Source organism: Sinocyclocheilus rhinocerous, unplaced genomic scaffold (assembly GCF_001515625.1).
Source record: "Sinocyclocheilus rhinocerous isolate Xijiao unplaced genomic scaffold, SAMN03320098_v1.1 scaffold1606, whole genome shotgun sequence".
Lineage (NCBI taxonomy): Eukaryota > Metazoa > Chordata > Actinopteri > Cypriniformes > Cyprinidae > Sinocyclocheilus > Sinocyclocheilus rhinocerous.
In genome coordinates, this window is record NW_015628313.1 from 415,427 (window position 1) to 425,900 (window position 10,474).

General features: G+C 39.5%; 1 pseudogene; it reads left to right on the forward strand.

Annotated features, from left to right (window-relative positions):
* The first annotated feature begins 1,256 nt into the window (after positions 1 to 1,256).
* Positions 1,257 to 10,474, forward strand: part of LOC107737331 (centrosomal protein of 135 kDa-like) — a 26,995-nt pseudogene continuing 17,777 nt past the window's right edge.

The following is a 10,474-nucleotide window of genomic DNA, read 5'->3' on the forward strand; positions in this document are numbered from 1 at the left end:
CTGTGGCTAGGTCAGCAATTCCTCCTTGGCTTTTCCCAATGCCTTTGATAGATATCCAGTTGCATAAAGAAAAACATAACAATGAAACAAGTGTATTAGAAAGTTCAGCTGTACAGAAATATATAGATCTTACATATTATAGTGTTGTTCAAATATACACTGATGGTTCAAAGGATCCAGACTCTGGGAAAACAGCTGTAGCAGTATATATTCCCATATTCAAAATTAAAATGTCAAAAAGAACTTCAGATCATATTTCTGTATTTACTGCAGAACTAATAGCAATCTTACTAGCACTTCAGTGGATAGAAGAAATACAACCAACAAAGGCAGTGATATGCACAGATTCTCTTTCAGCACTAAACAGTTTGTCAAGTGGAAATTCATTAGCAAGACAAGACATGATAAATGAAGTAATGCAGAGTCTTTTTAGAATAAGACAGTATGGACTTCTGGTAAATTTTGTGTGGGTACCATCACATATAGGTGTGAAAGGAAATGAGGAGGCTGATCATTTGGCTAAACAGGCATTAAATCATTCACAAATAAACATTGAAGTGGCATTAAGTAAAACAGAAATAAAAGCGATAATAGCGAAAGAAATACAGGAAATATGGCAGAATGAATGGAAAGAAGGAGCAAAAGGTAGACATTTACACTGCATACAAGAAAAAGTTGGTTCAGAGAGAAGAAGATTTGGAAACAGGAAAGAGGACGTTATAATTGCAAGAATGCGTATTGGTCATTGTTTATTAAATCAGTGCTTACATAGAATAGGAAAACATGAAAATGGAAATTGTGACAAATGTGGGTTAACAGAAACTGTAGAACATGTACTTATAAAATGTGAGGCTTATGAAAGAGAACGTTTCCAACTAAGTCAAGCTTTAAGGTGTCTGGAAATAAATGATCTGTCACTCCAGGTTTTGTTAGGCGATGGATCTAAGCAAGCAGGAATATATCGCGAATTAGTTATTTATTTAAAGGAAACAGGATTGATTAATAGGATGTAGGATACCGTTTTTGGTTTAAAAAGGTGTTTTTTTGTTGTTTTTGTTTTTTTAAGATAGCTCTTGTTTCTAAAGTTCCTATTCATTGTGCGCTTCACACTCCCTTCCAGTGGGTGGCGGGAATGCACCTTTTAAGTTGGTTTGCCAACCGCCATTAAATCCTAAAAGAAGAAGAAGAAGAGCAAGACTGGTCTTTCCTTCTCGGCGCCATTTTCAAACAGTGTTACCGCCACCGGAAGACCGTTCACCGCAGGGAGGGAAGGAAATCTGCAGACAGTAGCCGCAGATGCTTAGCTAACCTCAAAACAGTTTCACACTATGGAAGCACCGAGGAGAAGCACCCAAAAGACGAACAGCAAGCAGACCTTGAGGGTTAATTGTTGCGTCGTTTATTGTATTTCTCCCGAGGAGAGAAGCTTTATTTCCGTGTGCCAGAGATGCTGCTAACGTTAGTGTTGTGAAAACTGCGGAATGAAGACTGAGGCTAATGCAGCAAACTGCCCTCTGAAGTCAGATTGCCAGTTTACGTAAAAAACAACAAGCGTCAGAGTAAGTATGTTTTGTGAAAACTGAGTATTTTGTATACATCTGCGCTAATATTAAATGGCTTATTGTAGCCTTATGGTCGCGTTTTAAAAGTAAACTGCCCCAAAAGTGCTGTCCAGGGGTTCGTTTCCTAAAAGCATCGTTAGCCAACTATGGTTGCAAGTTCCATTGGACTGTATTAGTAACGACGGAACTTGCGACCGTAACGTTAGTTGCTTTTGGGAAACGCACCCCAGGTTGGCAGCTCACTTGGTTTTGGAACACAACAGGTGAATCTCCTTCTTAACGTAGGATTAATAGAGATTTAAAGTATAAAATAAAGATATAAAACCAGTGCCTGACTGTTTTCATATTTCATGCAGTCTCTGTAAAATCTGTGTTGAGTTGGGTGTTGTCATGTGAATCAATGTGTGTGTATGTAGAGGGGAGCGTGTATTTGTGCTGAATGACCATGACGACCAGCGCCGAGCGGAAGTTCATCAATCTGCGGAAGCGTTTGGATCAGCTGGGCTACAGACAACCACTAGCCATTGATAGCCTGCCACTGGTTGAGAAACTCTTAAGGTGAATATGCAGTATTATTCATATTGAACTATACACTAATAAAGATTCTGTCATCTTGGTCATTAGTTCAGATATTCTTGCCCTGCCATTATTTTCTCTTGCCCTGCCATTATTTTCACTGGCCCTGGCACAAGAAATGATTAACTTTTTATCTATTTATGTCAGAATGAATACACATACACACACACACACATATATATATATATATTTTTTTTTTTTCCCCATTTTGAAATCTTTAAAATATACAATCAAATGAATGTGTTAAAGGGGTCATCGGATGCAAAATTCACTTTTGTTGTTGTTTGAACATAAATGTGTGTTGGAAGTGAGTGTAAACATCCATCCTATAATGATAAAAATCCACTGAGTGGTTTTTTAAAAATCCCTATTTTAAAATCCCCTTTCTCAAATCAGGCTGTTCTGAGATTCCTGTCAGAATGACGTAGTTCTGCACAGGCCCCTCCCACGATAGTTGATTGACAAGGCCGTCTTACCTTAGACCTGCCCTGAGTGAGCTGTCATCAGTCCGCCATTGTGTCGACTCCGGTGCAGGGGAAGACAAGAATGTCTCCGATTAAGCAATTGAGGTGTTCTGTTGTTGGATGTAATAATGAACATAGCAGTCGTCATTTACTCCCACATCTGAGCCGCTGAAGACGCAGAGGATTAACGTTGCTTTCGTTTTGAAGGGAATGCGCCGATCCCCGATCTGCCTAAATGCATCTATGTTCGCGCGAATCATTCGTGATCGAGCTTTATCTTCACAAGGAGTGAGTATAAGGTTTTTTATGAATCTTTACAAATCGCCTTTCCTAATATGTGCTAGTTAGCAAGTTTCGCAGCTAAAGTAAACAGTACTGCTTGTCACACCACAGAAGAGAAGGGCGGTGTGAGCAGAGCTCATTAGCATTTAAAGCAACATGGTCTAGAACAGTGCTTCTCAAAGTCCGGACCCGGAGGGAATTCAGTCCGGACCCGCCCCAATTTCATATTTCAAGAACACTAATTATTTCCTACTTTGATAAACGCATGTTAAACTTGTAAATCATATGTTTAGTTTTTTAATGTCTTTTTGGAGATGGTCCGAAATGAAAGCGAAGGCGAGATATTGAAACTTTTCCTTCATGACATTTGTTGTCATGACATCCAGTGAGCCAGGGGCGTAGCAGCCATTTTAAAAGTGGGGGGGGAGGCCTTCCGGTAAGCTGGCGGAGTGAGAAGTCACAAAGTTTCTGCTCTTGAGTATTACTTTTGCTTATATTCATAATTTCTAGTTCTTTGCGCATCTGGCATTATAGCACAAGGTTAATCAGATTTTAATAAAGTCCATTAGTAACCTAATATGCCGAGACCCAATACGAAGAAGGCCGCAGATACTGCGGAAGAAAATGCGCAGGTAACAGGCATGGCTGCTTCGGCGCAGGGTGATGATATCCGCGAACTTCTCGGGGGTATCAGATCAGAGGTCGCGGCGCTCAGAACAGAGATTCTCTGAGCTGAAATCTTCCATTTCTGCTGTGAAAACATCGCTGCAGGTGCAGGAGGAAAAGATAACGGATGTTGAAGCATCACTCACGATGTAGATGGTCGCGTTACCTCCTTGGAAACCATGTGCGCTGCTTTGTCGAAGGACAACGAACGGATGAGGGCTAAACTCGACGATTTAGAAAACCGTTCGAGGAGAAATAATGTCAGAATAATTGGCATTTCTGAGCACTCTGAGGGCACACACCCGACCACATTTATGGAGGAACTCCTACTTGAAGTCTTTGGTAAGGAGAGCTTCGCCAAACCCCCGGTGGTAGACGGAGCACATCGTTCCCTGGCCCCCCCGCCGAGACCAAACCAGGCCCCGAGACCCTTTATCGTCCGACTACATCACTATCAGACGAGGGAATTAATTCTTCGACTCGCGCGGGAAAAGGGACAGCTTCTATACAAGGGTTCTCGGATCCATTTCTATCCAGATGTAAGTGTGGAGGTCGCCAAACGGAGAGCTGCTTTCAACCCGATTAAAGCGCAGCTTAGGGAGGGCGGTATCAAGTTCGGCCTTCTTTTTCCCGCACGCTTGCGAATAACCCACAACGGTATGAGGCATTTCTTTGATTCACCTCAACAAGCTACCGAGTTTATTCAGGGTGTTTTGTCATCCACTGTGGACAAGTAGTGCTAATTATGTAATGCTAAACTAATCCATTGTTGACTGTTCAGTGGACATATTCAAATCCATATTTGTCTGAACGGTACTCATTTGCGGTTCCGCGATGGTGGACAGTCAGCTCTGTGAACGATACATTTGGTGACTCTGTTCAGGACTATATATGTTAATATTGTTCTATATCTTTGCCCATGTGTCAAGATGATAACGTGCACTTAATATTGGTTGCATACTGAATGCGCCACCAGGCGTAATTGTTAATTGCTAGTCAATACTGCTTTGTCAGTTTCAGTTCAACAGAGCAGGAATGATAACTGGTAAGTGATGGCACGCTGTAAACCAGTGGATGTTTGGTTTTTGATGGTTATTGTATGGGTTTTGAAATGGGGGAGGGTTGGGTTTGTGTGCGGCATGTTTTATCAATCAGCATTCAATAAGCACCGGTTCACCTTAGCAAACACCTATATGTTAAAGTTGTATATTGTTCACGTAACGTACAATGTCTTTTTTTCTGTGCTTCATTCAAGTAAATTGAAGGTAACAAGTAAATTTATTATTTGTTACCTTTTGACAATGTCTAAACCCCAGACAACTGAGATAAATGTTGTGACTTGGAATGTGAAAGGCATGAATAATTTTATTAAGAGAAATAAAATGATGGCACATTTGCGCCTCCTAAAGGCAGGGGTCGCCTTTTTACAGGAAACGCACATTTTGAATGCAGAGGTAGTGAAACTCAGACGGTGTTGGGGGGGGTCAGGTTTTTCATTCTTGTTTTAATGTGAAAAGTAGAGGTGCTGCTATTCTTATAAGGAAAGATATTCCATTTGTCACTGGCAATGTTATCAGTGACCCTAATGGCCGATATGTTATCGTGGTAGGTTGCCTATTTGGAAAACAAGTAATTCTGGTAAATATCTATGCCCCAAACTTTGATGATTGCGATTTTTTTTAGCAAAGTTTTTGGGGCTATTCCATCGGTTGACAATCATGCTTTGATCATAGGGGGGGACTTTAATTGTGTTTTGGATACCTCCCTAGATAGGTCCTCAACTAGAATCATACAGCCCTCTAAATCTGCTATAGTTATACAGGATTTTTGTGACCAGTATGGACTGCTTGACCCATGGAGATTCTTTTTTCCTTCCTCCAAAGTATTTCCTTTTTTCTCCCCAGTACATCATTCATATAGCCGTATAGATTTTTTGTTATCTTTTATTTCAGCGAGTGAATATCATAGCATTGTGATACCGGACCATGCCCCTTCTTCATTTAAGCTCAGTTTCCCCAGTAACCATTCATGTTTTAGGCCCTGGAGGTTAAACTCCCTGTTATTATCAGATGATGAATTTGTTAAATTTCTGTCCAAAGAGATGGTCTTTTTTTTGGAATGAGACACCTGATATTTCGAGAGCTACATTATGGGAGGCTCTTAAAGCTTTTCTACGAGGGAAAATTATTTCCTTCTCTTCCTACGCCAGAAAACAGGAGATCTCAAAACTCAAAGTAATTTCAGATGGGATAAGCAAGCTGGATGAGGAATATGCAACAAATCCGAGTCCTAGCTTATATAAAGAAAGGCTGCGGCTCCAGACTGAATTTAATCTATTGACAACTTCGCAAGAAGAGAAAAGGCTGCTGAAGACCCGCCATACGTTTTATGAATTTGGAGACAAGGCTAGTAAATTATTGGCCTATCAAGCTCGTCAGTCAGATGTCTCCAAAATGATTACTCAAATTCAGTTGTCCTCTGGTACTATGTTACACACTGCTCAAGATATGAATAACAGATTTGTTCAATATTACTCAGCTCTGTATTCCTCAGAATATACTAATGATTTACCTCTCTTTGAATCCTTCTTTGAAAAGCTACATCTGCCTACTGTCAGTATTGGTCCTGAACTTGGGGATTTTATTAGGCAACAGGAGATTACAGAAGCAGTTGTGGCTATGCAGAGCGGTAAAGCGCCTGGGCCTGACGGCTTTCCTATAGAGTTCTATAAGAAGTTCTTAGATCTATTGAGCCCACTTCTTGTAGCAGTATATAATGAAGCTTTTGAGAGAGGCTCTCTTCCTTTGACTCTTACACAGGCATCAATCTCGCTTTTGTTAAAAGAAAATAAGGACCCCACTCTCTGTGAATCATATAGACCAACTTCATTATTAAGTGTTGATTTTAAGATATTAGCTAAGGCCCTCGCATTACGTCTAGAACCCATCCTACCCACAATAATTCACAGTGATCAAACAGGATTTATCCGGGGACGCAACCCCTTTAACAACTTGCGGCGTTTGTTTAATGTAATATACACACACTCACACTCAGACACCACTGAAGCCATTATTTCTCTCGATGCTGAAAAGGCATTCGATCGGGTAGAGTGGGAGTATCTTTTTTTAACTCTCAAAAAATTCGGCTTCCCTGAGGATATGATTTCCTGGATCAAGCTTTTATATTCTGCCCCAGTAGCTTCTGTTTGCACAAACAATGTTTTTTCAGAATATTTCTCCTTGTATAGAGGTACAAGGCAAGGTTGCCCGCTCTCACCCTTGCGGTTCGCAATTTCCATTGAGCCTTTGGCCATGCTACTTTGCCAATCTCCTGTTTTTAGAAGCATCACTCGAAATGGCATGGAGCATAAAATTTCTTTATATGATATGATATGATGATATGATATAACACTTTATTGTCAGACGAGTCTGAAATTTTTCTTGCATGACAGTATCTGTGTTTACAACAATCAACATCCTACAACATATGCGGATGATGTTCTTTTATATGTTTCTAACCCCGCTACATCACTACCCCATATATTGTCAGTATTAGAGGAGTTCGGGAAAATCTCAGGTTATAAAATTAATATGCAGAAGACAGAGTACTTTCCGATTGTTAGGTCTCTTGATTCGGCTTCCTGTATTATCCCATTTAGAGTGGTTCAGGATGGGTTTAAATACCTGGGTATTTCAGTTACGCGTTCTTTTGATAATTTATTTAAGGCCAATTTTAACCCACTCCTAGAACGTTGCAAGCATGATTTCAAGAAATGGTCTGCCTTACCTTTGTCTTTGGCTGGCCGTCTTAATTTGATTAAAATGACGGTTCTGCCACGCTTTTTATACTTATTTTCTAATATACCTATATTCATAAGAAAAGGGTTTTTTTCCAACCTGGATAAGTTAATTAGCTCCTTTTTGTGGGGGGGTAAATCCCCTCGTATTAGAAAATCCTTTTTGCAGAAACCTACGTGTCAAGGAGCGATGGCATTGCCTAACTTTTTGTTTTATTATTGGGCAAGCAATATTCAAAAAGTTGTGTACTGGGCATCAGATTGGGATTCAAAGTCAATTCCAGTGTGGGTGCAAGGGGAGGATGCCTGCACCAAATTTTCTCAAGTCTTTGGTTTGTGCACCACTTCCAATATCAGGAAAGAGCTTTATTACATCACCTAATCCAGTAGTTGTGCATACGTTAAAAATTTGGTCACAGTTTAGGAGGCATTTTGGTTTCCAGGCTGCTTCAATTGCTGGTCCCATTGTCTCCAATTGTTTATTCCCCCCCATCCTTTATAGACACTGCGTTTCTGGCATGGGAAGACCAGGGAATTAGGTCCTTCAAAGTTTTTTTTTTATATAATATTTTCTGCTCATTTGAGGAGCTTGTGCATAATTTTTCCCTTTCCAAACCCCATTTTTTTTAGATACCTGCAGATAAGGAGTTTTATTAAGTCAATGTTCAAGTCTTTTCCTGAAATACCTGCTCCTTCAGTCATTGAGGAAATGCTGGATTTAAAACCAGATGGCAAAGGAATAATTTCTCGTATTTATTCTCTTATAAGCACCATAGATCCGCAAAGTTCAGACCATGTTAAAATTTCGTGGACATCTATACTTTATTTTTATTAAATAAAGATATTTTATGCACTATTTCAGTTACACTACACTTAAATGATAACTTTTATCCTAATTCTTAACAGTTGGACAAAAAAAAAGTGTCTTTAAAAACTATTGGAACACACTGTCTTCACCTATACAACATATTTTATTTAACAATTTGAACATAAAATGAAAATATATATTAATGTTTAATTCCTTAAAACATTGGCAAGTAGTCTCAGTTAAAAAAAACACTGCCTTAAAATAATTCTCTTTTAAGTTCTCACTTGTATAGGTTCTGGAGAGGTCGAACATGCACTGGATCCAGCGCGAGGTCATATGCCTCATTCTTAACAGGTTATTTTGTCGCATCACTCGCATCCGGTGTAGATGCCCCGTTAGATCAAATCATAACGTAGCAATTCGATCGCGTGATTTGTGTCATCGTGACATAACACATACTTGCAGTGTTTGAAAAAGGACGTAATCATCTGCTTTTTTCTAGGGTGCATTTTACCCCCAAACCGCCCAAAGAGCAAAGTGAAATCGCGAGAGCAACAGGAGATTTGAAGCTCATGACAGACGCGCCCAAGAGATGATTCGCCTTGTGATTGGCTGAATGTTAGTTCACTCAAATCTAAGTAAACAAATCAGAGAACACGGGTGGAAATATCGGTGGTGGGTAAAAACAAAGTGCGGGGGACAGAATAACCTTTTACTAAAAGTGCGGGGGACATAATATTGACTTTACAGGGACTTTAAGAGGTCTTGGGAATGTAACATTTTCGTTTTTCTTAAAGGGGTCATATGATGCGATTTCAAGTTTTCCTTTCTCTTTGGAGTGTTACAAGCTCTTGGTGCATAAAGAAGACCTGATAAGTGCAACAAGTCATTTGCAAGTGAAAGTAGAAACACATGCAATTCAGACAAAACTTATGGGCTGATTATAACATGCACGTTCACTTTCCTCATGAAATGTGTGTGTAGGTCCGACAATAGCATCCACAATGCTCTAAGCAGTTGTGAGCAGCGGGCTATATAATATGTGTGAACTCTTTTATGTTATCACTTGGCCATTTGACTTATAGCAGTGTCCAGTGTTTCCCATACATTGAGTTATTTGTGGCGGCCCGTCACAAAATCAAAACTGACCGCCACAAATAGATTTTCCAAAAGGATTCTACTTCGTTGAATAAACTTGAGCACTGCACGTTTCAAAATTAAAATGCAGCGCGGGTGTTTTTATATGAATGTATAATTGAAAGAACCAACCGTCTTCAGAAAAGCTTTGGTGTCATTTTCATTTCGTCTTTCCTAGCGTTTTGTATTTGATTACAGCCGTTACCGGGGAAACCGCTATATCTCGGCTCCAACAGAGCCTCCTGCTGGCAATAAAGAAGGGGAAAAAAATCGGCCAAACATATCGGCCAAAAAAAATCAGCATCAAATATCGGCCATCGGCTGCCCTGATTTCTAAATATCGGCATCGGCCAGAGAAAAACCCTTATCGGTCGACCTCTATTGCTGACAATTAAATTAATTGTTTTGCCACTTTTGCACTTTATTTTTAAAAAAATAATAATTTAAGTTTTGTAATAACCAATTGTTCCGATCCGGACCTTTGACACTGATGAAAATTCAGATTTGGACCTTTGAATGTAGACTTTGAGAACCCCTGGTCTAGAACGACATGCTGAAAACAGCTAATTTTGACAAGGTAAAAAGGGTGTTTTTTTACACTACCATTGAGAAATTTTAACCAAAGTATCTTATAGACTTTTCATTAAGACCCTAAAGAATCATACCAACTTATATCAAATGGGCATCTGATGACCCCTTTAATGAACTTTTTTCAACAGATTTTTTTTCTGGAAAATGATGGAATATGGTTACTTATTTATAATTTCACTGATGCTTTTAAGACATTTGCAAATAACTAGGGGTGCTCCGATTGATCGGCTACCGATCACTATCGGCCGATAATCACGTTGGGATGTTTGACCGGCGGTCTCTAAAAAGGCCGAACTTAAAAAAAACGATCTCAAGCTGATGACGCTGCCGTGAGAGGTTTGGCTCGACATGCAGTGGCACCGTCTCTGTCCGGTGCGGGTGAAATAATTGTAATGCTGAAGGTGAAGGTACAGTTCATATTTCTTCATTAAATTATTTATTATTATTTTATTATTTAGTCATTTATCAGACGCTTTTATCCAAAGTGACTTACAAATGAGGACAACAGAAGCAATCAATTGTAGTATTAAAACAACTAAAAACAGATCCAAAACTAAAAGCTAAAACTTTATAAATGCTACCTATACACGTT